Below are 15,962 nucleotides of genomic sequence, written 5' to 3' on the forward strand. Positions count from 1 at the left end.
TATTGTATTGAGGGAAAACAGCATTGCATAATTTTAGTATTGTGAAGACAAGAGGATATTCCCTGAGGGGGAAGGACATGATGTGTAGTGTAGGACGGTCCCATGTATGAGGAGAGGACCTGGCTATATATCATTGGTGCTTTTGAGTGTGTATTGTGGTAGATTAGGATTTCTGTGCTGAGGAGAGTTGAGGTTTGTGATGATATTTTGGTTTGTATGAAAGGGTGTTTAGTTGGAGTGGAATTTAGTTTCAAGTTTTTTTTGGGGTATATAATAAAAGGTGTGAGGGTGATTTGATTAAGGGGAAGAAGGTAATAATATAGTGAACACTTCTGGAACAGCTGGAACAGCGTTGAGTAAAATGCTTAGGCCATGGCCCAGGGAGGGAGCACACATGAAGGAAGTATTACAGCTTATGCACACACATTTGACCGCCACATATAAGGGAAAGAAGTTAAAAAACAGATTAAGCATTCTCGGACTGCGGAAGATGTATGAGGAAGTGGATGAAAGCAAGTCCGATTATAGTAATGTGAAGCACGTCATAGCCAACTGCTTCTCCTCCACAATGCATCCCAGCGTCGACAGTACCAGGACAGTTCCCATTACAGCCAGCTGTCAGATATATAAATCCCCTGTTTGTAGCCCCAACGAAAACAATGACAGAAGGACAGTACAGAAAAAAAAGGACAAACAAAACTCTCTTTCATTACAGGTAAAAAAAGATGCGTAGTGGCATTTAGAAGAGCGGGTGCGAGAAACCAGGGAGGTACTGGAGAGAGAGAGGCCAACAAGAAGAGAGGGACAAGGAATAGGAACAGCTCCAGATAAATGGATAGCAGGACAAATTATGTTTATGATAGACAACAGAACTGTCTAAGACCATAAAGTGAGGCTTCCAGCAGAAAGGTAATGCGCGGAGGGGGGACCAGACAAGCGTACTAGGTAGGCTGGGTGGACCAATAATGGGAAGAGAGATTTCCATGAGTATGGGACAGCCGCGCAGTATTGCTTATGATTCAGTGCATGGGGACGAGGAAGGAGAGTGGTAGGATAATGTAGATGAAGTTGACAATATCCAGGGTGACGACCAGCAAGCAGAAGAAGGGTTACCAGAGCCCCCATAACCGGCACCCCTGGTAAATGAGAAACGATAATCATTATACAGAGATAGGCTCTGACGCCTGCCTGTCCAACGTATGTCTGTAGCGACAGCTAAAAAAGTAAAAATGTTACCTATGCACATGAACAGCTTCCCTTGTTACAGAAGGGGTCATCCCATGGCCCCAAACGGGACAATTTAATGTCTATGGCGCCATCCCTCACAGCCAGGGTGTGCAAGTGGATTCAAGAACTGGAAAAGAGAACAGCAGGAATAACTAGCGGTGGGGGACATGAAGGGTTTATTTGCTTCAATAGTGTTCGATCAGGCAGATGACCTATGGAGAAGAGCAGGATACACAAGGGTGAAAGCCAACACTAATGAGCATGATATCGCACGATTCATTAATTGTAGGGTGAAAATGTGGACGGCATTGAGAGTAATGAAACCAGATACATCCAATATGAACGGCATAATGAAAGGGGAGGGGGATTGCGACAAGCATATGGAGGAGGATTTAACAGTGGTACACCTAGATTTGGTAACTATGTGAATTTTGGAGGGAAATCCTGGACATGTGGGATGACAGGACATTATGCAAGAGGATGCTGAAGTAGAAGCATGACACCATATGGATTGGTGCCTCTGGTTAACAGTAGCCCCTAGGGCAGCATGAAGCCTAAATAGGCCACTGGTGATAGGTCTTGGTCTGGAGGTGCATCGTAGTTTTTACAAAAGAGTATTGTTCTCATTTGCCATGTCTGCGTCAGATCCCACAGTACAAAACACTTGTGCAGCCCAAGCTTTTGGGACATTCCCCTCAGTTGAAAATAACCACCATACCCACAACTCTACCCTACTACTAGAGGATCCAGCCACTTCCTCCAACTCCACATCTTCTTCCTATTCCAACTCCTCTCCTGCGGTGACTCCATCCTCTTCCACTACATAGACTCCTCATGGTGGTGTGAGTTGCCTGGACGGCACCTGAGTGGGTGCTAATGCCATGATAGCTGCCATACTTTCTATGCAAAGTGAAAGTAGACTGTTCAGTGTAAGAATTTAAGAGAAGAAATGGGAGGGTCTATTGGGGGAGCGCTGTCCAGAGACACAATTCTGCATTACAAAAAATTCAAGGGATCAGTTTGAAATGGTTGTGACATCTGTAGACAGAATGAGATGCCAGATGAAAGCTGGCAGTACATGAGTTAATTTGCTATATATGTGCCATTTGTGTTGACGTGAACAGAGCATGGTGGGGGTGCAAGTAAGGTTCCTTAGCTTGTCATAACTAGCACATTTATATGGTTTATAGATTTTGCGCTGCAACCATAATGTCTCTTTAACAAAATATTTTCACTGAATTTCACGTTTTTTACTAGAGCAAGTTAACCATAACATCCCTTTTAGAACGTTGTTTTACTGAAGAACTGAAAAGCATGTATTTTGCTCCTATAAATTGCCTTTTATTCCTAAGGCACCTCTACATGGCACATAGCTTTATCAGCACAAGATGGAAAGCTCTCAATGAGGCACACCACAACCTACAGATGTGACACATTCATCAGAGATCATCTTTGTGGTGTCTGCAACATCTTTGAAAATGGAGCATTGTAATATGATTAGAAAACACCATCAATGTCATGGTGTTTTTACAATTGCATGATACGTACCCTTCTATCTGAAACATGGGAGTAAAATGGAACAGTTCTGCTAAACAAGCCACACTACTTGTCACCGGGCCACCTGCTACCCATCCCTGGAAGTCCATCACTTCAGAGACAATGTGCAATATTATGTGGGTTTGCAAATTAGCTCAAAAGAATACTGGCACAGTTGTTACAGGACCGGCACACTACGGGTCTGCCTACCGGAGTTGCTGTGCCCGGCAGGTTTGACCCTGCTGGGCACAGTGGCCATGGTAGGCAGACCGTCACGGAAGCACCGGCACCGTTAGTAACGGTGCTGATGCTTCCGTGGTCCCCACTCCCATAAAGTCCTATGCGACTCTATGGGAATGGGGATTAACAGAATTACGTTGCCTGACTTCCCAGTCGCCGGGGTTGTAATACCCCCCTGTTATCGGGAAGTCAGGCGCCAGTAATTATTTTCAAGTCTGTCGGCAAACCCTCCGGTATCACCAGCAGGTTACCTCCAGACCCGTAATGAGGCCCTTTGTCTTTTAGGTCAGCACTATTTCATACATAGCTTTACCAATCATGATAGACAGCGCTCAAGGATGCAGATAACCACTCACATGTTTCGCCCTCCTAAAGGACCGTGCATGCAGTATAGTTTGACATCCTTGTTATTGGAGCACTAGAGCATCTTTAACACATGTCATCAATGTTTTGGTGAGTGAAAATGCAAGAAAAGAAGTTCCAGCTGAAATGTGAGAATAAAATAGGCCATTTCAGCAGACAAGCTACAGCAGCACCCAGTAGCTCTCCCTGATAGTTCAGCTCCAGTTCCAAGCAGCCACAGAACAATGAATGAGGGGTTTACAAATGTACTCAAAAGCATGCATTTTATTCAACAGAATTGTCTTTGTCATATAATACAGCACTATTATATACATAGTTTCATCAATCCAAAACAAACAACTCTTAAGAATGCAGCCAAACAAAGCTCACACTCCTTTGGAGCCATCAGTATGGAATAGTGTGATATTCCAGTGATTTGAGTATTGGTAAATGTTTACCAAACACCATCAATGTATGGTGGGTTTAAAAATACCCGAAACTAACCTTTCAATCTGATATGCCAGAGTAGAATAGGCCAGTTCTGCTAACAAGCCACACATGTATTGTGTTCCTCTGATGCAGATTGACACCTAGATAGATAGATTCATGGAGAGATAGATATATACCCCAACACACACATAGATAGAATTATATGTGGATACATAGACAGATATATGAAAATACAACTGAAACCTCATCAAACAAACATTGGCAAAGTCAATAGTGTTGGCTTCTGTGGTTGTCCATTGACAAATGGCTGTAACAACAATCATTGGCAAAGCCAATAGGTTTAGCTTTTGTACTTCTTCATCAACAAACAAATGGTTGTAGCTTTGTGTCTCATTTCGTAGTAATATGATGTACAATCCCAAGACTAAAAACACCTCCAGCAAACACTGGCAAAGTCAAATGTTTTGGTGTATGGAGTTTTTATTGACAAAAATGGTTGTACCTTTGTACCTCCTTACGTGAAAAAATGTAATTTGATACACAAACATACAAACAAAGGACTGAAAACTCATCTAAAAACCACTGGTAAAATAGTTGTGCCATTTATAGTTGTTCATTGCCAAAAAAATGGTTTTAACTTCGTATCTTGGTTCTAAAAGTATCATATGACTTGAGAAGATACGACTGAAAATGCACCCAACAAGCATTGGCAAATCTGATAGTTTTAGTGCTTATAGGTAATTTAAATAAAGAAATTGTCGAAGCTTTGTAACTTGGTACTCCGCTCAGATCTCATTTTGTAACATGCACTATGACATAGAAACATATGATTGAAAACCCATCTAACAAGCATTGACAAAGCAAACAGTTGTATGCCTTTGTAGTTGTAAATTGACAAACAGTTGTAGCTTTGTATCACCTTTCGTAAAGTGTACTATGCTATATCAATGAATAACATATCTAACAAGCAGTTCAGGCATTTGTAGTTGTTCCATGACGAAGAAATTGTCATACCTATTTAAAATGTGTAAAGTGTAATATGATACACGAACATAAACCTGAAAGTTCATCTTAAAAGCATTGGCAAAGACAATACTTTTGATGTTTGTAGTTCTTCATGAACAAAGATATGGTTGCAACTTCATATCTAATTTCCTAACGTGTAAAATGATATTGAAACATGCAAACATATGACTGAAAATTCAACTAACAAGCATTGGCAACACCAACACTTTCGGTCTTTGTAGTTGTTCTGGAACAAATTGTTGTATCTTAACATCTCTTTTTATAAAGTATAATAATACAATTAAAAAGGAAACTATGGCGACCAATAACTCAATACAAACAGCAAGCACCTTCACTGACAAACAAATGGTCATAGCTTTGTATATTTTGTAAAGTGTAAAAAAAAAATACCAGAACATATCAATGGAAACCTATGCAACACGCATTGGCAAAGCCAATAATTTGGGTGTTTATAGTTCTTCATTGAAAAATAGTGGTCTTGTCTTCAAATATCCCTGAGTATAGTGAAGCATGGAATATGAGCTGACTGAAAACTCATATGATAAGCATTGAGAAAGCTAATACTTTTGGCGCTTGTACTTTTTTTAATTGACAAAGAAATGATCATAACTTTGTATGTTAGTTCTTAAAGAGTAATATGATATTCGAATATACAACAGAACATTGTTTTAAAAAAAGGCGCAAAATGTAATATGATATGTTATGATTAGGTTTTCTAATACTGTGCCAGCTCATCACTGTTGTAGTCTATAAGCACGCACACCTTGACCAAGTTAGGTGAATTAAGTCCAACTGAGAGACAGCAGGACCTTAGTCTGCATTGACCAGAAAAAAACGGTGGGATTTAAGAAGAAATATATGTTGAAGTAAAATCTGGTTTTGCGCATGATAAGGTGTGTAAGCAGGTGATGAGTGCATATTGCTGTATTGTAAATCTATATGTATAGTTTGGGTACTTTAGGGCTCGAAATTTGCTTGGGCTATTCTAAGTATATTGTGGGCATGGTTGACCAGGGTCATCCAAATGCATGGGCACTGTCTTTTCAAAAGTCTAGCTAAATAGGTTGCCCAATGTCCTAAGTGTATGTGTTGCTTAAGAGGAAAAATAAATGAATGGCCATAAACAAACAAAAACTCATCTAACAAGCACTGAGCAGGTGCTTTTGGCATTTGTGGTATGCTATGCAAACATATCGCTGACAATTCATCAAACAAGTATTGACAAAAATAATACTTTTAGCACTTGCAGTTGTTCATCGACAAAGAAATGGTCATAGATTTGACACTATGTTGTTCCTTCATATATTGTATCATATACTCCCGCTAACAGAGCCAACTGTAAGTCTTTAAAACAGGCCAATAAGCATAACATCACCCTGGCTAAAAAGAATTTCTTCAATGCAGACATTTCTGGGGCTAAAAATATCTCGAAGAAACTCTTCGAGATTCTAAAACTTCGAGAGAGTCCCAATGCCAGGGTACAACCTGCCAATCCTACGACTAAGGACTATGATGAAGTACAACAGGCATTCGCTAATAAACGTAAGGTGGCTCATGATAAGATTAAACAGGATCTAGAGAACAGTCCCAACATTCAGACACTCGTAATCCCGCCCTTATCATGCTGTAAGGAAATACCTAAATTTAAGTTTAAACATGTGTCGATTGAAGATATAGAGGCATTATGGACTTCTATGCATCCCACCTCCTGCCCAGAAAATGTGATCCCAACCAAACTAGTGCTGGATAATACGTAAATAGTTAGCCAATTCCTGAGGTGAATGGTTAACTCGTTTTTTGGCCACAACTTTGTTCCAGACTTTATCAAAGTTGTGTCCATCACCCCATTGGTTAAGAAAGTGGGTCTCAATCCTAAAGATGCCAAAAATTGTAGGCCTATTACAAATGCCAGCTTCCTTCTGAAAAGTCCTAGATAAGGTGGCTACTGAACAATTTCAGGCCTTCCTGGAAGCTTCATCTGGTCTACATGATAAACAGTCAAGTTTCAGAGCCCACCAGAGCATGGAAACAGCACTGTTAGATCTGCAGACTAACATGCTCGAGTACTTGGATAAAGGGAAGTCTGGACTGTTAGTTCTCCTTGATTTATATGCAGCTTTTGATCTGCTAGATCATAATCGCCTGTACACTCCTTGACAAACCTAGGGAATTGTGCACCACAAGCTGCCAGCTGGATCCAATCTTTTCTGTCTGGCAGAAAATCAATCGTGCGTTGGGAGACTGCCCTTTCTACATCAGTCCCTATCCTTTGTGGTGTTCCACAGGGGGCCTGTATTTCACCTACCCTTTTCAATTTGTACATTAAGCCTCTTTGTAGCCTTTTGTACTCTCAGGAGCTTTTCTTTACAAATTACGCTGATGATTTCCAGTTGGTCCTTGAAATCAGCGGTAACCACAATATTGACTCAATGAATCTTCACAGAATATATGGGATCATTGAAAGATGGATGTCGGAGAATTGTCTCTGTCTTAACGGAGCTACGATGGAACTATTGCTCTTTGGAAGTGCCCAGGCCAGAGCAAAACTAGGGCCGGACATTAAGAATTGCAATATCCCAGTGATGGAGAAAGTCAAGACCCTGGATGTCTTTCTGGATTCTTCACTTAGTGCGGATGTCCAGACTATGTATCCCGTAACTGCCAGTATCACCTGAAACTGCTAAAGAATATAAAACCTTTCATTTCTGAAGCTAATTGCTCAGCAGTGGATCTTGAGATAGTTCTATCACACCTTGATTATTGCAATGTGTTACTAATTGGGGAAGTAAAAAATCCCTACATCGTCTCCAGAACCTTCAAAATGATGCTGTATGCATTGTTAAAGGTGTCCCCTGACGCGAGCACATTACAGCGGCCAAGCAATCATTGCATTGGTTACCGATGCAAGAGTGGATTCACCCAAAAATCGCTGTGCTGGCCCATAAATGTCTGTATGGTAAGGCTCCAGTCTACCTTAAAACTAGCATTTCGCTACATGAGACCAAATGCATTTTGCATTCCACTAAAACAGGATTGGTTAGCTCGCACAAGGTTAGAAGGGCCAAGGGACTTGGTAGGGCCTTTCCTTGCCTAGCAGCACAATACTGGAACTCTCTGCCAAGTACCCTTCGCCTGGAAACGAATATGAATACTTTTCGGAGATCTTTAAAAACTATACCGTTCAGGTAGTTCCTGTTTAGGTATATGATCATGCTCCTTGTGTTTAGGTTGTTTTCTGCCGAGTCCCGTCTTGTATGGTTGTATATTCATGTGTGTGCGCGTCCTGATGCTTGTGGGTTACCGGCGTGTTATAAATAAATAAATAAATAAATAAATAAATAAATAAATAAATAAATAAAGTGTGTTATGCTATATGAACATTTCACTGAAAACTCATCTAATAAGCAAGCATTTTGAAAGCCAATACTTTGGGCATGTGTCAAGCATTTAGCCCGAGATTTCTCTGCAGTCCTGAGAATTCATTCCAAACAAAAAGTGAGGCAACCACGATTTTACCTACAGAAAAATATATGGGGACTGAAAAAAAGCAAGCATGGAAACAGAGGAAAACAAATGTTGATAGGTAAGGAATAGAAAAAGGCAGAAAAAGACAGCCTTTGGATAATGGAAAATAATAAGGCAAGGTAAGAGGGCAAAGGAAGTGAAAAAGAGAGCAAGGTGCAAGAAGGAAATGAAGCCGATAGGATGGGTGTGAAAAATACGCAGACACTTGAATCAGTTCATTGTAGCGGGAAAGATGAAGTGGTGAAGTGATCGGGGAAGGGATGGGGAGCAGGAAAGAAAAAGAAACCAAACATGGGGTTAAGTCCTGCAAGTCATATAGTCATCATTTTCTGAAACTTACCATAAATTGGAGCAGTCTTGGTCTTCAGGCACAGAAAACCACCTCGGTCCAGCTTTAGTCGCTACTCTCAGGTTGCTCGTGAGTTTCTGTGTCCTCTACCGATGAACTCAGCACCACATAACCATTTGTCCTGAAGTCCTTGTCCTCGGACAGAATCAGTCTTGATTGTTTGTAAGGTTTAAGTTCCAATCTCAACTCTTGCTTGCATTCTTGGCCAGTTTTAGTTCGGAGCTTGATTTCTGAGTGTCTTCCGGCTCTTTAATAAGCAAATGAACATAGACGTTAAAGGCGTTTGTGCCTTAATCTGCGTCTGTTATTATGGACAGTATGGCTTGTTTTACTCAATCTGGATAAAGGGCAGATTCTGCTTCTGCATTAAGCTGTGATTCCCTTCTGGGTTAGGTTCCGAGTGCAATCTCGTTCTGATACCAGAATGTTGTGTTCCGAGATTGGGTCTGCTTTGTTTAAAGTCATAGCTTGGATGATTACTCAAGTCTTTGCCAAGTACATTGCTAGAAGTGTCTCTCTGTTTTACGGAAAAAATGAAAGGCATTACATTATTAAAACAGCAGCAGTGCTTTTGAATTCTCATATTTTCCATACAGGCTGTTTTATGCATTTATAACCTATTGTACAAGAATAACAATTACAATGAGATTAAGGTAGGGAGAAGGTCTGTAAAAATGGGATTTCAAAGTGCACAAAGCCAGATAATGGGTCACAGATAAAGAGAAAACTGAGCGCTTAAGGCAATTCTTTTTGTTTATCTGTGTGTTTTATGATCCCTAGTCAATGATTCAATGCACTTCCCGAAATGCCTGCCTAGCCCACGTGGAACACAAAAGACATTCAATTATAATGCAGATACGGAGCCTTTGAAATTTTATTATCTAAATTTTGCTTGAGTTCCTACTATATATTTCAACTACATAAGGTACATTTTTAAAGTAACGGTGGCCTTGTACTCTGGCCTTCCACGAACTACTGAAGGTGCACAAATGTGTGATACTCCACCCGGAAAGGCCCATTGCGGTAGGGTTTATTTTACTTCCAGGCCCCTGTCACAATATGTGGATTCATTTTTGTGCAAAAGTGTGCTAGAGAAAGTCTAATGCAAGAAAAAGACAGGTCATTTCTTAGAATCCATTACCTTTAAGTTCCAGTCAATGATTTACTCATCACTCTAGACGTGGATGCCCACAATGCCAGAGAGAGAGAGTCACGCTACCTAGAGGGAGGTCCTTGCCTCTCCCATAATGTTACTGGCAGAGATACCTTTAATCATGAACCTTTTTGCATATATTGGTCAATTCTACCAACAGATAAGCAGCACCACAATGTGTGCTATCCTATTTTTGAATAGCTTTGAACAACCACACATTTATGAAAATACCAATCTCCACCAAAATAATGTGATACAGGGGGTCTGGTACATAGGAGATGTACTTATGTTATGGAGGGGCATCACCCAGAGGCAGACCATGTGGCTGATGCACAGTTTGCTCTAGCACCGCCAGAACATGAGATACAGACTTAAAGATGCATACACCAACCAGGGCAGAAAAAAATAATTTACAAATTGTAATTCTGACGGTGCTCTTTATTTATTTATTTATTTATTTATTTATTTATTTATTTATTTGAATTGGTTTAACGTGCTATACAGCTGTACCAAGGACATCTTTTCAACACAACACAGGAAAATAAAAAATAATAACCCCACCATCCACCTCCCTTCTCCCTTAGATCCCCTGAATAAAGTTCTGGAATTCGACAACTTTTCAACACAACAGAGAAAATGAAACACACCACAACCATCATTTCTCCCATACTTACTCTTGAGGCAATTCGGGGAATTACAAGCCCCCTTACATCAAGTCGGTGCCAGTGACAATTGCCACCAGCTTTCACTTTCCCCCTTCTGAGTCCCACACCGACAACCACTAGACACGCCTCGCTCCACCGAACCACTCAAAGCTTTTTCAGAATCAGTGCTATCTTTTTCCACATAACTGTGAAGGATATAATGCAAGGCTCGTCATTCCCATTCATTAGGCCATTCCATAGCTCCCCCTCCCCCAAGCCATTGCAGTTTCCAGCTGACTTCAGGGCGCTCATTCTCATTGTAATCAAGGCTTTGCACTTCTTTAATGAGTGCTTCACCGTTTCCAAAACCTGGTCTCCGTACAAGCAGCAATTTCTTTGGCTCCTCGGGGTATTGGTACATGAACCAGTAATTTCAAGGGTGTTGACCACGTTTGTTTTGAGCCTTAGGTAATCCCAAGCTATTGGATCAACCACGAACTGCTGGATATAACTTGGTAACCCCACTGTTTTCATGATGTATTCAGAGAATAGAAGGCAGTTACTCTTAGATTGAAGTTGACTAGCTTGTAGCTCCTGGTAGTAGGTTACAGTTTTATCTCATGTTTATAGCGCTGGAGGACAAAGGTCAAATTGTTCACCAGGAACCTAGACTACCAGCTAGAAGAATATGAGATGATGTTAATCAGATTAATGCGTGGAATGTAAGGACCTTTAGACCATACTGCCTCAAACATGAGAGGATTGAGGCTTCCAATTGGAGCACTGGCCAATTTCCAATGAGTATACAGTTTGAATAGTTGAACTCTCGCCATACACAAAACCATACCCAAATCAAGATATATAATTTCTACAGTTAGTGGCCCCTCTAGCCTAGAGAGAGCAGTCATGTTAGCAATAGCCCAACTCTCCACTCCATACACAAAATTAGGTAGGAGTTTTGCTGAATACAGTTGCGCCAGGATGCCCACGGAATAGCCTCTGCCCCTGGAAGCCAGTTTTTTTCAGACGCCCTATAACCTGGGCACCTTTCAACTTCAGGCGTTCCATATTGCTAGTTCCAGATAGTTGGCGGTCAAAAAGAACACTGAGGTATTTGTATTCTTTAACCACCTCCAACTCTCTCCCATCGAGATTCCATTGCATCTGCTTAGTATTGTGGTATCGAGGGTTGAATACCATAACCTTAGTTTTGTTGATGTTAATAACCAAGGAATTTAAATCTGAGAAGGACTTCAAGCAGCCCAAAGATACCTGAAGGCCCACCGGAGTAAGGTCCATCAGCACTATGTCGTCAGCATAGCCCAGCCATGTAATTGGGGCAGTACCCAGTTTAGGCACGATCAAAGTCGGATTGGCCAGTGCGGGCCCCATATTTGCTAGATACAAGTTCAAAAGGAGAGGGGCTAGATTGCATCCCTGCTTTAATCCCTGGTAGGTGGGGATCCAGGTAGATGTCCTCCCCATTGGATCCAGCCTGGCCTTAACCCCAGTGGTCTCATGGAAAGCAATAATCATAGGGAGCAATCCTGGTGGAATGTTCCAATCTAACAATTTTTTCTATGGCCGGTCCCTTTTCACAGAATCAAATGCTGTGCTAAAATCGATGAAGGCCACAAACACTAGCCTTCCGCGGACACCTCATGCCTGTGGTATGAATGTTGTTAATACCAGACAATTAGTGGTTGTACTTAATACCCTCCGAATACCTGTTTGGTTCAGGGGGATAAGATTAGCACCCTCTGCCCAATCCCAAAGCTCACCTAACAACAGATGAGAAAATATCTTAGACAGGGTGTCCAACATTGTGAGCAGGCGGTAATTACTCAGCTCCTCGCGGCTACCCTTCTTTCATATAGGCACAATAATACTATAGTCCCAGGAGTGTGGAAGTACCTGGCATTGGGCAATCCAGTGAAAGAGCCAATCAAGTGCAACCGCCCAATGTGCGGCATCCTTTTTGATTAGGGAGCTACAAATGCCGTCCGGGCCCGGAGCTCTTTATGAATTGCTTGCGGTAATCAACTTCAAGATGTCACAGGGCTCCTTGTTGTAGAACCAATTAGCTTGCTGGGTATGTGGCAAGGATAAGGCTTTCCCTCCATTTCCCAGGGTTTTGGTGAGGTAATCAGTCAGACTGGTTCAGAGACGATGTCATAGGGCGGCACCGGATGGTATCCCTCAACAGCCTTCGAGACTTGCTCAGTGTCTTTCTTTAGTGCTAGAGCAACCAGTGTTCACCAGTAGCCACAGTCTAGATGGTATCAATAGTTTTTCAGCCATTTGCGATGATTACTTTTCGCTAAGTGGATGTGAAGAGCGAGAGCTACTCCATCCAAGGAGGAACTTGACAGGCCGCGCAGAGAAGCCCGCAGGGTCCTTTTTTTTTAAAAACAAGTTGGTCAAACAAATGACTATGAATGACTCGTGTTGTTTGCTGCTCTTAGAGAAGGTCTCTGCGATCACCAATGCCACCATCGCTTCATATTCTGTAATTGCACCCCCTACTGAATGTGGCAATTTGTTGTTCATGATTTCTTTACTATGCTCAATAAATGATACTAGGGCAGTCTGCATATTGGACACGTTTTCTCTAATTGGCGGTTGTTCCAAGAAATACGATTTAAGAGCACGCCTAGTACCCTCGACCTGGTAAGTATTGGGGGGGTGGCAGCACATTCAAACTGATAACCAGAGGCAGGTGGTCGCTCTCAAGCCTATGCATTATGGTGAAATCTTCAATGAAACAAGTTGCATTGACCACAAAGGCATTATCCTAGATACTACAGGTCTTTTAGCCGACACGCAAGTACTGGGGCGGTGCGTCTGATGGCATTGAGCCATTAATCATCCTAAAGCCGGCAGAGCATAGCACGCTTGCCCACTCTAGTCCACGCCTACAATGTTTTGATAAACGATCGTCCACCTCAGAACAGGGGGACGATTTGTGTTCCAATGTCAGGAATTCTAGTTCCTTTGGGATCATGGAATTAAAGTCTCCACAAATGACAAACGGGAGTCCTCCCAGTTGGCTATCAAGCAATGCTTCTACCTCCACTAAGACCATGCCATGGCAAGCATATTGTCTCGGGAGGATAGCTCAGGGTCTAAGTGCTCGCCTTGGAAGCAAGACGACATGGAGCAACACAGGTTTGATCCATGGGCCCGCACTTAGAAATGTCTGGGGGTTAAGCGTGTTATAAATAACCCATCACATCATATCATATAGGAAAGGAGATAAATGTTAATAATTATAAGGTCTTTCATTTCTCCATTAGCGGATGATTGACCAGACACTTTGCCCACCAAAATGTTGAGGGAATTTGATTCTTGTTCCTCCAATATCAGTGGTTTCTTGGTGCCTAGAAGTAGACCTCCCTTGGGATGCTCCCATTCGCCCTGTATTGCTACTTTGCAATGAAATTGCCAACCGTCCACATGGACCGGGTTTATGAGCCATGTCTCCTGCAAAGCCACTAGTAAGTATTGGTCTATTTGGTCCATGAAACCATCACCATCATAGAGATGGGAATTACCCCTGGTTTTGCAACAAATCCTTTGGCCCGCTTGCCTTTGGGCTAAGAATCATTTTTCCCATGTGGGGCAACAAGGTTTGTTACCAGGTCCAATGTACCTCTTCCCCTGTTGTGTCATGACAGATCCTGTGCCTCTTGTCAAAGTAGGCTCGAAATTCCTGTCACAACTGAGGTCAGAGGTAAAGTCACCACAGCGTGACATTTTAGAATGATCGCTCAGACGCTTGTTTACTGGACAAAATCTCTACCATATTCAACATCCCAATCAATACATTCATATCCCAAATGATTCAACCACTCAGCATGTTCCAGAATGTAACTTAGAGTGCTGCTTGCATAGAAAAATACTATCGATGTGGGCCTGGGCACGTTCTCGTAAATGTCCACGACTGTTGTCATTGCTCTGAATATGTCTTAATGGGATGATACCATGGAATCCATCCAACAGACCAGATCAATTTAGAGACAGGCCACTATTACCACCAAATAGGCTCTGTTTTTGCTGCAGTTTCGCTTCCCAATGGTCAACCCAGAGTCGCAGGGCTGGATAGTTGGTACCTTGGCCAATCCGGCCTCTCCAGGCTTTATTAACATCGAGCCAATACCTATTGGCTGCTGGGAGCATGAAGTAGTCTGGACCGCAGCATTCGCTCCATGTTTCTCAGGTGGCACTTGTATTACATAGCAAGGTATATTAATACGGTCCTGAGGTATTACGCCCCCAAGACGGGAGATGATCCCCTTTATCCTGCGTATGAGGCAATAGGCCCGTGGCCTTGAGAACAGGCTTCCTGCTGATGGCATTTAGCGCACCTTCTCGTTGGAATGGTTAATCGCGTCAAGGTAGATGCAACAATACTTGCGGGCTCAAATGGGGTAATACGAGCTCCCTCAATCCCTTCATCGATTACCGCACAGTTAGTAACCGGAAGCTAGCTAGGGTTGTTAGTGATGCTAGTCCTAAAGAGTGGAAATAAAGTGGCAGTTGAAACAGAGGACAACATATTTTTAGTTGAGATATTATTGCACAACTGTGCCTTCCTCATCCTTTTCTTTTTAGAGGCCAGTGGTTCGTACAACAAGGCCTGACCGTGCGTTTTCCACGACTGCTCCCAATGGCAATATGGCATTCCCTGATTGCCGAGGTCAGAGGTTGCGCAGTGACGAGCTTCGGGGTGATAGATGGCGAATTGGCCAACACTGAGCGTTCATGGCAGGAAGAGCCCAAAGGAATTAAAGGATTCGAGACCGAGGAACGGGCATCTTCCAAGGATAGCATCTGGGCCTCAAACTGGTTATGAAGTGACTTGGGAAGTACTATTTTTCATAAGCTGTTCCCCATGTGTGCTCAGCTGGTCCTCACACTTAGCAATATCGTAAGCATAGTTTCTTCTATCGGAAGAGTCAATTACCTCACTTAAGTCCAAGTCAGCCAAACAATCGTCCGATGACAATGGGAGAAGGGCATTCAAACGAAGGAGAGTGACTGGTTGTTGGCTCGTGGGATCAGCCAGTACAACTAAACCTGATGATCAGATCTGTGATAGGTACACTAGAGGGGCAGCCCATAATGGCGGAACCTAAGGCTGAGGTAAGCAATACGTCACAGGGAGGGGTAGCTGCCTAGCAAAGTTGAGACATACTATAACTTCTGTATGTAGTTAATTATATTGAAGTTGGTGGTGTATGCAACAATTCACCAATGATTCATCCTAGTGATGTAATCTAGAACCCCCTAGGGGGTGGACAAGACAATATAAATTGTATTGTGTGAGTGTGCTCTATGTTATTTAAGAGAAACCACTTCTTTGAGGTGCAGTTTTTTATTAATATTGCACTCCACTTTCTTTATCAAAACAGCAAAATCCAAAATACAGGGCCTCATTACACGGATGGCGGAGAACCATGGCGCTATT

At 42.3% G+C, this 15,962-nt stretch overlaps 1 protein-coding gene across 5 annotated transcripts in view; it reads right to left on the minus strand.

Moving 5' to 3' along the window:
• FLT3LG (fms related receptor tyrosine kinase 3 ligand) overlaps nt 1-15,962 on the minus strand; it is a 619,298-nt gene that overhangs the window by 490,939 nt on the left and 112,397 nt on the right. For all 5 annotated transcript variants that reach the window (XR_011260435.1, XM_069606286.1, XM_069606316.1 and 2 more), the window contains exon 2: nt 8,687-9,212. The gene's annotated coding sequence lies outside the window, so the exon portion shown is untranslated. The remainder of the gene's footprint in view (nt 1-8,686; nt 9,213-15,962) is intronic.

Source organism: Ambystoma mexicanum, chromosome 1p (genome assembly GCF_040938575.1).
Source record: "Ambystoma mexicanum isolate Mex_15411 chromosome 1p, UKY_AmexF1_1, whole genome shotgun sequence".
Taxonomy (NCBI): domain Eukaryota; kingdom Metazoa; phylum Chordata; class Amphibia; order Caudata; family Ambystomatidae; genus Ambystoma; species Ambystoma mexicanum.